The 14,993-nt window shown below is 37.2% G+C and overlaps 1 long non-coding RNA gene across 4 annotated transcripts in view; it reads left to right on the top strand.

The window, feature by feature from the left end:
• The window catches only part of LOC137635321 (uncharacterized), a 14,912-nt gene extending 494 nt beyond the window's left edge, over positions 1–14,418 (top strand). The window contains exons 2-8 of one of the 4 annotated variants that reach the window (XR_011042645.1): positions 4,717–4,827; positions 5,936–6,098; positions 7,908–8,018; positions 9,127–9,289; positions 11,098–11,208; positions 12,318–12,480; positions 14,290–14,418. This is a non-coding gene — a long non-coding RNA (uncharacterized lncRNA). The remainder of the gene's footprint in view (positions 1–4,716; positions 4,828–5,935; positions 6,099–7,907; positions 8,019–9,126; positions 9,290–11,097; positions 11,209–12,317; positions 12,481–14,289) is intronic. The other 3 variants (XR_011042646.1, XR_011042647.1, XR_011042648.1) reach the window with 3 other exon arrangements.
• The last annotated feature ends 575 nt before the right edge of the window (positions 14,419–14,993 follow it).

Raw genomic sequence — 14,993 nt, forward strand, 5'->3', positions numbered from 1 at the left:
GGCATTTTCTAACCGAGTATATTATTTTTTTTTGTATACAAGACTGGGGAGTGTGTGTATAATTTTTTTGTATACAAGACTTAGGCTAGGCTAAGCTGAATGTGGGCCCCAGTGTAAGCTTAAATTTCAGTGCCTTTGTACATGAGCCTTAGGCTAGGCTAAGCTGAATGTGGGCCCCAGTGTAAGCTTAAATTTCGGTGCCTTTGTACATGAGCGGCCAGTTCCTTCCTCGTGCAATGAAAAGGGAATTTTCTTGGCATTTTCTAACCGAGTATATTATTTTTTTTTGTATACAAGACTGGGGAGTGTGTGTGTAATTTTTTTGTATACAAGACTTAGGCTAGGCTAAGCTGAATGTGGGCCCCAGTGTAAGCTTAAATTTCAGTGCCTTTGTACATGAGCGGCCAGTTCCTTCCTCGTGCAATGAAAAGGGAATTTTCTTGGCATTTTCTAACTGAGTATATTATTTTTTTTTGTATACAAGACTGGGGAGTGTGTGTATAACTTTTTTGTATACAAGACTTAGGCTAGGCTAAGCTGAATGTGGGCCCCAGTGTAAGCTTAAATTTCGGTGCCTTTGTACATGAGCGGCCAGTTCCTTCCTCGTGCAATGAAAAGGGAATTTTCTTGGCATTTTCTAACTGAGTATATTATTTTTTTTTGTATACAAGACTGGGGAGTGTGTGTATAATTTTTTTGTATACAAGACTGGGGAGTGTGTGTATAATTTTTTTGTATACAAGACTTAGGCTAGGCTAAGCTGAATGTGGGCCCCAGTGTAAGCTTAAATTTCAGTGCCTTTGTACATGAGCGGCCAGTTCCTTCCTCGTGCAATGAAAAGGGAATTTTCTTGGCATTTTCTAACTGAGTATATTATTTTTTTTTGTATACAAGACTGGGGAGTGTGTGTATAATTTTTTTGTATACAAGACTTAGGCTAGGCTAAGCTGAATGTGGGCCCCAGTGTAAGCTTAAATTTCGGTGCCTTTGTACATGAGCGGCCAGTTCCTTCCTCGTGCAATGAAAAGGGAATTTTCTTGGCATTTTCTAACTGAGTATATTATTTTTTTTTGTATACAAGACTGGGGAGTGTGTGTATAACTTTTTTGTATACAAGACTTAGGCTAGGCTAAGCTGAATGTGGGCCCCAGTGTAAGCTTAAATTTCGGTGCCTTTGTACATGAGCGGCCAGTTCCTTCCTCGTGCAATGAAAAGGGAATTTTCTTGGCATTTTCTAACTGAGTATATTATTTTTTTTTGTATACAAGACTGGGGAGTGTGTGTATAATTTTTTTGTATACAAGACTGGGGAGTGTGTGTATAATTTTTTTGTATACAAGACTGGGGAGTGTGTGTATAATTTTTTTGTATACAAGACTGGGGAGTGTGTGTATAATTTTTTTGTATACAAGACTGGGGAGTGTGTGTATAATTTTTTTTGTATACAAGACTGGGGAGTGTGTGTATAATTTTTTTTGTATACAAGACTGGGGAGTGTGTGTATAATTTTTTTGTATACAAGACTGGGGAGTGTGTGTATAATTTTTTTGTATACAAGACTGGGGAGAGTGTGTATAATTTTTTTGTATACAAGACTGGGGAGTGTGTGTATAATTTTTTTGTATACAAGACTGGGGAGTGTGTGTAGTTTTTGGGGACAGGGCGATATCTTTCTTATTACTAGCCAAATCGTTTTTCATTAAGGGGAAGATGTTCTTTACAATGATCCAACATACCATAATATTATGTTAGTTTATCATATTTTATCATTTTGAATAATATAATTTACCTTTACCACGGCTATATTTTCTAAGTTCAGCACGGTCCGAACGCAAGTCACGGGTAGCTCCTGCTTAGTTTCCAACTTTCCCGATAGATAGAGCCCGTGTCATACCAAGTCCGAACGCAAGTCACGGGTAGCTCCTGCTTAGTTTCCAACTTTCCCGATAGATAGAGCCCGTGTCATACCAAGTCCGAACGCAAGTCACGGGTAGCTCCTGCTTAGTTTCCAACTTTCCCGATAGATATTGCCCGTGTCATACCAGTCTAAGAAACGTTTCGTTTTTACAATTTAATACTGTCCCGTCAATCTACATATTCACCTCTTTGTTAAGTTTGTCGTTTTTAGGGACACGTCATTTATAGTGATATTTGATACTATTATGATAATTATCATGAATTGTTAGGTTAGGGAAAGGGGGTAGTTTGTAGCGCTACGGCCAAACGTCCTAATTTGCTTATTATCGCTCCGACTGTTTTCTTGTATAGAATAAAAACGTTTGGAAATTGTCTACGGATCTCAAATATGTTGTGTAAGGGGGGGGGGCGCAGCCCCCCTGGGTAAGGACACTGCTTTTAGCATAGGTTAGGTGGGTTTTTAAGTTGTCTTCTCCCGTCGTACTCGTAGGTAAGGGAACTGTTGTGTAAGAGGGGGGGTGTCCGGGGCGGCGCAGCCCCGAGTACGGACACGGCTTTTAGCATAGGTTAGGTGGGTTTTTTAAGTTAGCTTCTCCCGCCAAAATCATTTTTAGAACGACGGCCACAGTTCAGAATATTCCCGTTTTCTACGGGATCTGGCCGTCACCCTACAAAGCCTCCGGTTAGGGAAAGGTAGTTACAATGCGTCGTCCGCTGAAGCCACGGCCAATTTACTCGATCGTAAAATTTCCTGCAAGCATTGTTTGGGTGAATGTAGCTTGTTGGGACAAGTGTTAAGATATTTTTCCTTTACAAAATATGATTGATTACCTCACTAGGAGTGAAACGGGTCGCGGATCAAACTCGATGTAAGCCTAAATTACGGCAGTGCAAGGTTAAGTAGGTAAGGACATGGCTGAGTTTAGGTTAGGCAGGCAGGTGTCCTTGTGTAGACGTGGACAAATATTTCGATAGAGCCATTACCGCTTACCAGTACATATGAGCCTGGTATTTTCCTATTTTCGCGAGCGAAGTGAATACACGGCAGAGCAAAATCCATAAAATTTCGGTAACATTTCGATAGTCGAATGGTTTTTGGTCAGCCGTGCGCTCGCTTCGCTCCAGAAAGATGAAAAACATCGAGCTCCCACATACTGCCAAGCAGTAGTGGCTAGGTGGGACTCAACCGATGTATTACCCATGGTTTTTGCGGTACAGCGGCCCTGTCTTACGAGAGTACATATGAGGCATATCTTAAACTACATTGACTGTTGCAGTCCCAGACAGTAGGGGGGTACCAGTTCCTGAATTTGCCTCTTCAGACTTAATCCCAGGTTTTTCAATATCGCTGTTGGATGTCGCTTGGAATAATTTGATTCCAGCCGGTAAATTTTTAGCTGAACCTAATTCGGTCAAGAACAGCTGGGAAATTTAAGTTTAAAGGATGATAAACGTTGACGTAATGCCGTTTTTTCCACAGATTTTGGTTAGTGTCGTGTACGCGTGGCTCGGCACAGCAGGTGCCTTCGGTTAATGTGCCATTTCGAGATGTAATTCATTTCTTGGATGCTAATTAGGTTAGGTCTGTATTGAAGTGCATGTTAGTCAGGTTTGGGCTACATCCTAAAATGCACTTCAATACAGAAATAACCTAATTAGCATCCAAGAAATGAATTACATCTCGAAATAGCACATTAACCGAAGGCACCTTCTCTGCCGAGCCACGCGTACACGACACTAACCAAAATCTGTGGAAAAAACGGCATTACGTCAACGTTTATCATCCCTTAAACTTCAATTTCCCAGCTGTTCTTGACCGAATTAGGTTCAGCTAAAAATTTACCGGCTGGAAGCAAATTATTCCAAGCGACATCCAACAGCGATATGGAAAATCCTGAGATTAAGTCTGAAGAGGCAAATTCAGGAACTGGTAACCACCTACTGTCTGGGACTGCAACAGTCTATGTAGTTTAATATATGCCTCATATGAACTGAGAAAATTACATTTTTTGTATACAAAACTGGTAATAAAAAAAAAATTATAGAAAACTAATTATTTACTGAAATAACCAAAAAATCCCGTGGGAGTCAAAATGACTCCCTTTGGGCATCCCCCAGTGGACGTACTGGTACGTCTCACAAAACTCTTCCCTTTACCCCCATGGACGTACCGGTACGTCCTTGCAAAAAACTGCTATTCACATTTTTTTTTGCATATTTTTGATAACTTTATGAGAAACTTCAGGCATTTGCCTGCCTAACCTAACCTAGACCTCTCTTTGACAAAAATTAAGGCTGTTAGAGCAATTTAAAAAAAATATATTGCAAAATTTGCTTGAAAAAAAAAAACGCCTGTGGGTTAATGATTGGAAAGTTCCAAATAGCTTAGGGGTAAAAGGTTTAAGTCTTATTTCAGCCAACTAGAGGACGTAGTTCTAATATCCTACTACTGTACGTTATTAAAGATATTCTCAAAATCTCCGATGTAAATTTGATGTTCTCTTGTACAAAATGGTTCGTTCTCTCAGATTTCTGAAGGGTTTGATCCACTTGGACTTGTATTGCCTGTTACTACTATATGGAAACTCCCGATAAAGAGTTATGTTCCAAGTGAAACTTGCTTGGGACGAGTATGTTCCCAAAACACTACTTTACCTATTAAAGGACTCTGGTTTGTATGCAGTGGTTAGGAAAAATACATCTTATTGTAAAATACAGCATGATTATTGTTGTGTATATTCCATAGTAGACAAATGTATCTGGAATTAATTGTTTTAAATCATTGTCACTCTTTTGTAGGTAGTATGTATAGAATACCTCTGGATACGAAAGTTTCTGCTTACGAAAAATTCAAGATACGAAAAGCTTACGAGATCCCAACTCGTCGCTGAGAGTAATTTCAATCAAAAGGTAAGTTTCAACTTTTTTGTTAATTAACTGTACCTTTTTTTTTTCAGGGTATCAACCCTTGATTTAGGTGTACAGGTAACAATACACCTTCACTGATCCAAATGCATACAGTACCGTAACTTTTATACAGTAGTAAAGAAAACGGACCGTTTTCTTAGGGCTTGGAGGGGATAACTAGGCTATAACTACATTATTGAATAATCTCATGGTGGTTTCTGGAATGGATTAGGCTGTTTTTAATGGTTGGGTTAATTATTGAATGATAGAAATGGCTGCATTGCATGTTTATTACTACAATTTAGCGTGTTTATGAAAGAAAAGGTGTCTTTTCGTAAGGCTTGGAACGGATTAGGCTATTTACATGTAAAACGCGACTCAGGATACGAAAAAATCAGCGTACGAAACCGTATCCTGAACGGATTACTTTCGTATCCTGAGGCATCACTCTATATCAAGAGTAAAACAACCAAAGATAAAGAAGGGTAAAATATTTGCGTATTAAAGAATTGTAAAACCATCTCGGTCATCCACCAAGTCTTATTAGATTTTGGTATATTTATTAGCTAAGCTACAACCCTAGTTGAAAAAGCAAGATGCTATAAGTCCTAGGGCTCCAACAGTGAAAAATAGCCCAGTGAGGAAAGGAAATGAAATCAACAAAATGAGAAATAATGAACAATTAATAAAATATTTTAAAATCAATAATATCAAAACATTTCATATATAAACTATAAAAAGACTAGTGTCAGCCTGTTCAACATAAAAACATTTGCTACAAGTTTGAACTTTTGAAGTTTTATATTGGCCGGCCCTCATTGATAACTCTACAGGAGAGACGAACATATGATTTCATTTTCTTTCTCGTCTACCACAAAGGGGGGACACAGATGGTCCCATGAATAGTGAAATAAAGTCTTGCATCTTAGATAAGGTTATTCATTATTCAACAGTATAGTATCTATGTTGTTTGTGGTCTCGTTTTCATTCAGTAATAAATATTTTTCCTGTGTAAATTGCTAGTGTATTATATTTACAATATATTGTTAATTGTACTCCATCTATTAGTTTTGATTTATGCATGATTTTAATCATATTTGTCATTCATCAGAGGCAACCATGTCAGTGGACGGATTCTTCGCAATTGGGCCAGCTTTGCCTTTCGGAACGTAGAAAAATGCAAGCAATGGACACAAGCACTTCGGTGGTTGGCCTGGAGGTCCCCTTGGTATGACGTTACCTACTCTCATGATCACCATCCAGTCATAAAATTGGTAAGTTTCTGCCTACTGCGCATTTGCTCAGGGTCTTGAGTCACCCATGTAAGGTCTTCTGTACTTGCGACTTGCAATCTTCAACCGTCGTGAAGAGGGCCCACGAGTAAACGAAAAACACTCAAGGTTTTTTCAGGTTTCCTACTGCCTCAGTTATGTTACTTTGATTTATAGCTTTCATGGTTTTTAATACCAGGCACTATGTTAACAAGATTCCTTGTGGAATACAGTATAGCACTAAATCTTTAGTTTATGTAATAGAAGCCGACGTAAAGTTAGGGGTAACAAAGTAACCTAGATTTTCAAGGCTGACTGACGTAAAGCTGAGCATTCCTCTTGGCTACCAATTTAAACTTTTTACCAAATCATATTTGTTCTGCCACTAGATACAAACTCTTTTTGGTATTAATAAGGATTATACTTTTGCCATAAGACTTTCATTGAGATGTAACTACTCTACTTCTATTTAAGGGGGGGGAGGTACCCCACTCACACACGTGTGCGCGCGCACACCTGTGTTGTCTCGTCACTTTCTACTTTTGGTTCGGTGAGAGTAGACGTTCGCCTCTCTCTTGTTCTTGTTCTTGGACGGAGGGATTTGCCTTTCCATCGGCACCTCCTTGGTTTTCTTCTTTATTCTAATTCTTTTATTTTCTTCTCTCTTTTTCCACATTTGATAGATATATTTTTTTCTTTTCTCTATTCCTTCTTTCTTGAACAGCACGTTTCCTATTATCATCTTCTTTTCTTCTTCATACGGCTGTTGCAATTCCGCTATTTTTCTTCTTTCGTCGCTGAGGTCTGGACACTTAAGAATGAAGTGGGCGAGGTCTTCATTTACTGCCCCACATAGTTTGCATTCTACCCTACTTCCTGCTTCATGTCTTTTCCTATTGTTTAATTTCAAACAGTTGGCCCTAGCTCTATACATAATAATAGAATTAGGTTTGTTATCATAAAACATTTCTTCTCCTATTTGCCCTTTTTCTTGTTCGTATATTTCTAAACTATTTTTCTCTTTTATCTCATCCCTCCACTTTTTACCATCTACTTCTCTAATTTTGGCCTTAAGCTCTTCTCTTCCCATTCTCCTAAAGGTTCTATTGTTCATTTCCATATCTTTAATCCAATGGACGTACTGGTACGTCTCACAAAACTTATCCCTTTACCACCATGGACGTACTGGTACGTCCTTGCAAAAACTTCTATTCAAATTTGTTTTGCATATTTTTGATAACTTAATGAGAAACTTCAGGCATTTGCCTGCCTAACCTAACCTAGACCTCTCTTTGACAAAAATTAAGGCTGTTAGAGCAATTTAAAAAAAATATATTGCAAAATATGCTTGAAAAAAAAAAACGCCTGTGGGTTAATGATTGGAAAGTTCCAAATAGCTTAGGGGTAAAAGGTTTAAGTCTTATTTCAGCCAACTAGAGGACGTAGTTCCAATATCCTACTACTGTACGTTATTAAAGATATTCTCAAAATCTCCGATGTAAATTTGATGTTCTCTTGTACAAAATGGTTCGTTCTCTCAGATTTCTGAAGGGTTTGATCCACTTGGACTTGTATTGCCTGTTACTACTATATGGAAACTCCCGATAAAGAGTTATGTTCCAAGTGAAACTTGCTTGGGACGAGTATGTTCCCAAAACACTACTTTACCTATTAAAGGACTCTGGTTTGTATGCAGTGGTTAGGAAAAATACATCTTATTGTAAAATACAGCATGATTATTGTTGTGTATATTCCATAGTAGACAAATGTATCTGGAATTAATTGTTTTAAATCATTGTCACTCTTTTGTAGGTAGTATGTATAGAATACCTCTGGATACGAAAGTTTCTGCTTACGAAAAATTCAAGATACGAAAAGCTTACGAGATCCCAACTCGTCGCTGAGAGTAATTTCAATCAAAAGGTAAGTTTCAACTTTTTTGTTAATTAACTGTACCTTTTTTTTTTCAGGGTATCAACCCTTGATTTAGGTGTACAGGTAACAATACACCTTCACTGATCCAAATGCATACAGTACCGTAACTTTTATACAGTAGTAAAGAAAACGGACCGTTTTCTTAGGGCTTGGAGGGGATAACTAGGCTATAACTACATTATTGAATAATCTCATGGTGGTTTCTGGAATGGATTAGGCTGTTTTTAATGGTTGGGTTAATTATTGAATGATAGAAATGGCTGCATTGCATGTTTATTACTACAATTTAGCGTGTTTATGAAAGAAAAGGTGTCTTTTCGTAAGGCTTGGAACGGATTAGGCTATTTACATGTAAAACGCGACTCAGGATACGAAAAAATCAGCGTACGAAACCGTATCCTGAACGGATTACTTTCGTATCCTGAGGCATCACTCTATATCAAGAGTAAAACAACCAAAGATAAAGAAGGGTAAAATATTTGCGTATTAAAGAATTGTAAAACCATCTCGGTCATCCACCAAGTCTTATTAGATTTTGGTATATTTATTAGCTAAGCTACAACCCTAGTTGAAAAAGCAAGATGCTATAAGTCCTAGGGCTCCAACAGTGAAAAATAGCCCAGTGAGGAAAGGAAATGAAATCAACAAAATGAGAAATAATGAACAATTAATAAAATATTTTAAAATCAATAATATCAAAACATTTCATATATAAACTATAAAAAGACTAGTGTCAGCCTGTTCAACATAAAAACATTTGCTACAAGTTTGAACTTTTGAAGTTTTATATTGGCCGGCCCTCATTGATAACTCTACAGGAGAGACGAACATATGATTTCATTTTCTTTCTCGTCTACCACAAAGGGGGGACACAGATGGTCCCATGAATAGTGAAATAAAGTCTTGCATCTTAGATAAGGGTATTCATTATTCAACAGTATAGTATCTATGTTGTTTGTGGTCTCGTTTTCATTCAGTAATAAATATTTTTCCTGTGTAAATTGCTAGTGTATTATATTTACAATATATTGTTAATTGTACTCCATCTATTAGTTTTGATTTATGCATGATTTTAATCATATTTGTCATTCATCAGAGGCAACCATGTCAGTGGACGGATTCTTCGCAATTGGGCCAGCTTTGCCTTTCGGAACGTAGAAAAATGCAAGCAATGGACACAAGCACTTCGGTGGTTGGCCTGGAGGTCCCCTTGGTATGACGTTACCTACTCTCATGATCACCATCCAGTCATAAAATTGGTAAGTTTCTGCCTACTGCGCATTTGCTCAGGGTCTTGAGTCACCCATGTAAGGTCTTCTGTACTTGCGACTTGCAATCTTCAACCGTCGTGAAGAGGGCCCACGAGTAAACGAAAAACACTCAAGGTTTTTTCAGGTTTCCTACTGCCTCAGTTATGTTACTTTGATTTATAGCTTTCATGGTTTTTAATACCAGGCACTATGTTAACAAGATTCCTTGTGGAATACAGTATAGCACTAAATCTTTAGTTTATGTAATAGAAGCCGACGTAAAGTTAGGGGTAACAAAGTAACCTAGATTTTCAAGGCTGACTGACGTAAAGCTGAGCATTCCTCTTGGCTACCAATTTAAACTTTTTACCAAATCATATTTGTTCTGCCACTAGATACAAACTCTTTTTGGTATTAATAAGGATTATACTTTTGCCATAAGACTTTCATTGAGATGTAACTACTCTACTTCTATTTAAGGGGGGGGAGGTACCCCACTCACACACGTGTGCGCGCGCACACCTGTGTTGTCTCGTCACTTTCTACTTTTGGTTCGGTGAGAGTAGACGTTCGCCTCTCTCTTGTTCTTGTTCTTGGACGGAGGGATTTGCCTTTCCATCGGCACCTCCTTGGTTTTCTTCTTTATTCTAATTCTTTTATTTTCTTCTCTCTTTTTCCACATTTGATAGATATATTTTTTTCTTTTCTCTATTCCTTCTTTCTTGAACAGCACGTTTCCTATTATCATCTTCTTTTCTTCTTCATACGGCTGTTGCAATTCCGCTATTTTTCTTCTTTCGTCGCTGAGGTCTGGACACTTAAGAATGAAGTGGGCGAGGTCTTCATTTACTGCCCCACATAGTTTGCATTCTACCCTACTTCCTGCTTCATGTCTTTTCCTATTGTTTAATTTCAAACAGTTGGCCCTAGCTCTATACATAATAATAGAATTAGGTTTGTTATCATAAAACATTTCTTCTCCTATTTGCCCTTTTTCTTGTTCGTATATTTCTAAACTATTTTTCTCTTTTATCTCATCCCTCCACTTTTTACCATCTACTTCTCTAATTTTGGCCTTAAGCTCTTCTCTTCCCATTCTCCTAAAGGTTCTATTGTTCATTTCCATATCTTTAATCCAATGGACGTACTGGTACGTCTCACAAAACTTATCCCTTTACCACCATGGACGTACTGGTACGTCCTTGCAAAAACTTCTATTCAAATTTGTTTTGCATATTTTTGATAACTTAATGAGAAACTTCAGGCATTTGCCTGCCTAACCTAACCTAGACCTCTCTTTGACAAAAATTAAGGCTGTTAGAGCAATTTAAAAAAAATATATTGCAAAATATGCTTGAAAAAAAAAACGCCTGTGGGTTAATGATTGGAAAGTTCCAAATAGCTTAGGGGTAAAAGGTTTAAGTCTTATTTCAGCCAACTAGAGGACGTAGTTCCAATATCCTACTACTGTACGTTATTAAAGATATTCTCAAAATCTCCGATGTAAATTTGATGTTCTCTTGTACAAAATGGTTCGTTCTCTCAGATTTCTGAAGGGTTTGATCCACTTGGACTTGTATTGCCTGTTACTACTATATGGAAACTCCCGATAAAGAGTTATGTTCCAAGTGAAACTTGCTTGGGACGAGTATGTTCCCAAAACACTACTTTACCTATTAAAGGACTCTGGTTTGTATGCAGTGGTTAGGAAAAATACATCTTATTGTAAAATACAGCATGATTATTGTTGTGTATATTCCATAGTAGACAAATGTATCTGGAATTAATTGTTTTAAATCATTGTCACTCTTTTGTAGGTAGTATGTATAGAATACCTCTGGATACGAAAGTTTCTGCTTACGAAAAATTCAAGATACGAAAAGCTTACGAGATCCCAACTCGTCGCTGAGAGTAATTTCAATCAAAAGGTAAGTTTCAACTTTTTTGTTAATTAACTGTACCTTTTTTTTTTCAGGGTATCAACCCTTGATTTAGGTGTACAGGTAACAATACACCTTCACTGATCCAAATGCATACAGTACCGTAACTTTTATACAGTAGTAAAGAAAACGGACCGTTTTCTTAGGGCTTGGAGGGGATAACTAGGCTATAACTACATTATTGAATAATCTCATGGTGGTTTCTGGAATGGATTAGGCTGTTTTTAATGGTTGGGTTAATTATTGAATGATAGAAATGGCTGCATTGCATGTTTATTACTACAATTTAGCGTGTTTATGAAAGAAAAGGTGTCTTTTCGTAAGGCTTGGAACGGATTAGGCTATTTACATGTAAAACGCGACTCAGGATACGAAAAAATCAGCGTACGAAACCGTATCCTGAACGGATTACTTTCGTATCCTGAGGCATCACTCTATATCAAGAGTAAAACAACCAAAGATAAAGAAGGGTAAAATATTTGCGTATTAAAGAATTGTAAAACCATCTTGGTCATCCACCAAGTCTTATTAGATTTTGGTATATTTATTAGCTAAGCTACAACCCTAGTTGAAAAAGCAAGATGCTATAAGTCCTAGGGCTCCAACAGTGAAAAATAGCCCAGTGAGGAAAGGAAATGAAATCAACAAAATGAGAAATAATGAACAATTAATAAAATATTTTAAAATCAATAATATCAAAACATTTCATATATAAACTATAAAAACGACTAGTGTCAGCCTGTTCAACATAAAAACATTTGCTACAAGTTTGAACTTTTGAAGTTTTATATTGGCCGGCCCTCATTGATAACTCTACAGGAGAGACGAACATATGATTTCATTTTCTTTCTCGTCTACCACAAAGGGGGGACACAGATGGTCCCATGAATAGTGAAATAAAGTCTTGCATCTTAGATAAGGTTATTCATTATTCAACAGTATAGTATCTATGTTGTTTGTGGTCTCGTTTTCATTCAGTAATAAATATTTTTCCTGTGTAAATTGCTAGTGTATTATATTTACAATATATTGTTAATTGTACTCCATCTATTAGTTTTGATTTATGCATGATTTTAATCATATTTGTCATTCATCAGAGGCAACCATGTCAGTGGACGGATTCTTCGCAATTGGGCCAGCTTTGCCTTTCGGAACGTAGAAAAATGCAAGCAATGGACACAAGCACTTCGGTGGTTGGCCTGGAGGTCCCCTTGGTATGACGTTACCTACTCTCATGATCACCATCCAGTCATAAAATTGGTAAGTTTCTGCCTACTGCGCATTTGCTCAGGGTCTTGAGTCACCCATGTAAGGTCTTCTGTACTTGCGACTTGCAATCTTCAACCGTCGTGAAGAGGGCCCACGAGTAAACGAAAAACACTCAAGGTTTTTTCAGGTTTCCTACTGCCTCAGTTATGTTACTTTGATTTATAGCTTTCATGGTTTTTAATACCAGGCACTATGTTAACAAGATTCCTTGTGGAATACAGTATAGCACTAAATCTTTAGTTTATGTAATAGAAGCCGACGTAAAGTTAGGGGTAACAAAGTAACCTAGATTTTCAAGGCTGACTGACGTAAAGCTGAGCATTCCTCTTGGCTACCAATTTAAACTTTTTACCAAATCATATTTGTTCTGCCACTAGATACAAACTCTTTTTGGTATTAATAAGGATTATACTTTTGCCATAAGACTTTCATTGAGATGTAACTACTCTACTTCTATTTAAGGGGGGGGAGGTACCCCACTCACACACGTGTGCGCGCGCACACCTGTGTTGTCTCGTCACTTTCTACTTTTGGTTCGGTGAGAGTAGACGTTCGCCTCTCTCTTGTTCTTGTTCTTGGACGGAGGGATTTGCCTTTCCATCGGCACCTCCTTGGTTTTCTTCTTTATTCTAATTCTTTTATTTTCTTCTCTCTTTTTCCACATTTGATAGATATATTTTTTTCTTTTCTCTATTCCTTCTTTCTTGAACAGCACGTTTCCTATTATCATCTTCTTTTCTTCTTCATACGGCTGTTGCAATTCCGCTATTTTTCTTCTTTCGTCGCTGAGGTCTGGACACTTAAGAATGAAGTGGGCGAGGTCTTCATTTACTGCCCCACATAGTTTGCATTCTACCCTACTTCCTGCTTCATGTCTTTTCCTATTGTTTAATTTCAAACAGTTGGCCCTAGCTCTATACATAATAATAGAATTAGGTTTGTTATCATAAAACATTTCTTCTCCTATTTGCCCTTTTTCTTGTTCGTATATTTCTAAACTATTTTTCTCTTTTATCTCATCCCTCCACTTTTTACCATCTACTTCTCTAATTTTGGCCTTAAGCTCTTCTCTTCCCATTCTCCTAAAGGTTCTATTGTTCATTTCCATATCTTTAATCCAATGGACGTACTGGTACGTCTCACAAAACTTATCCCTTTACCACCATGGACGTACTGGTACGTCCTTGCAAAAACTTCTATTCAAATTTGTTTTGCATATTTTTGATAACTTAATGAGAAACTTCAGGCATTTGCCTGCCTAACCTAACCTAGACCTCTCTTTGACAAAAATTAAGGCTGTTAGAGCAATTTAAAAAAAATATATTGCAAAATATGCTTGAAAAAAAAAAACGCCTGTGGGTTAATGATTGGAAAGTTCCAAATAGCTTAGGGGTAAAAGGTTTAAGTCTTATTTCAGCCAACTAGAGGACGTAGTTCCAATATCCTACTACTGTACGTTATTAAAGATATTCTCAAAATCTCCGATGTAAATTTGATGTTCTCTTGTACAAAATGGTTCGTTCTCTCAGATTTCTGAAGGGTTTGATCCACTTGGACTTGTATTGCCTGTTACTACTATATGGAAACTCCCGATAAAGAGTTATGTTCCAAGTGAAACTTGCTTGGGACGAGTATGTTCCCAAAACACTACTTTACCTATTAAAGGACTCTGGTTTGTATGCAGTGGTTAGGAAAAATACATCTTATTGTAAAATACAGCATGATTATTGTTGTGTATATTCCATAGTAGACAAATGTATCTGGAATTAATTGTTTTAAATCATTGTCACTCTTTTGTAGGTAGTATGTATAGAATACCTCTGGATACGAAAGTTTCTGCTTACGAAAAATTCAAGATACGAAAAGCTTACGAGATCCCAACTCGTCGCTGAGAGTAATTTCAATCAAAAGGTAAGTTTCAACTTTTTTGTTAATTAACTGTACCTTTTTTTTTTCAGGGTATCAACCCTTGATTTAGGTGTACAGGTAACAATACACCTTCACTGATCCAAATGCATACAGTACCGTAACTTTTATACAGTAGTAAAGAAAACGGACCGTTTTCTTAGGGCTTGGAGGGGATAACTAGGCTATAACTACATTATTGAATAATCTCATGGTGGTTTCTGGAATGGATTAGGCTGTTTTTAATGGTTGGGTTAATTATTGAATGATAGAAATGGCTGCATTGCATGTTTATTACTACAATTTAGCGTGTTTATGAAAGAAAAGGTGTCTTTTCGTAAGGCTTGGAACGGATTAGGCTATTTACATGTAAAACGCGACTCAGGATACGAAAAAATCAGCGTACGAAACCGTATCCTGAACGGATTACTTTCGTATCCTGAGGCATCACTCTATATCAAGAGTAAAACAACCAAAGATAAAGAAGGGTAAAATATTTGCGTATTAAAGAATTGTAAAACCATCTCGGTCATCCACCAAGTCTTATTAGATTTTGGTATATTTATTAGCTAAGCTACAACCCTAGTTGAAAAAGCAAG

The sequence above is a fragment of the Palaemon carinicauda genome, unplaced genomic scaffold (assembly GCF_036898095.1).
Source record: "Palaemon carinicauda isolate YSFRI2023 unplaced genomic scaffold, ASM3689809v2 scaffold1135, whole genome shotgun sequence".
Taxonomy (NCBI): Eukaryota; Metazoa; Arthropoda; class Malacostraca; order Decapoda; family Palaemonidae; genus Palaemon; species Palaemon carinicauda.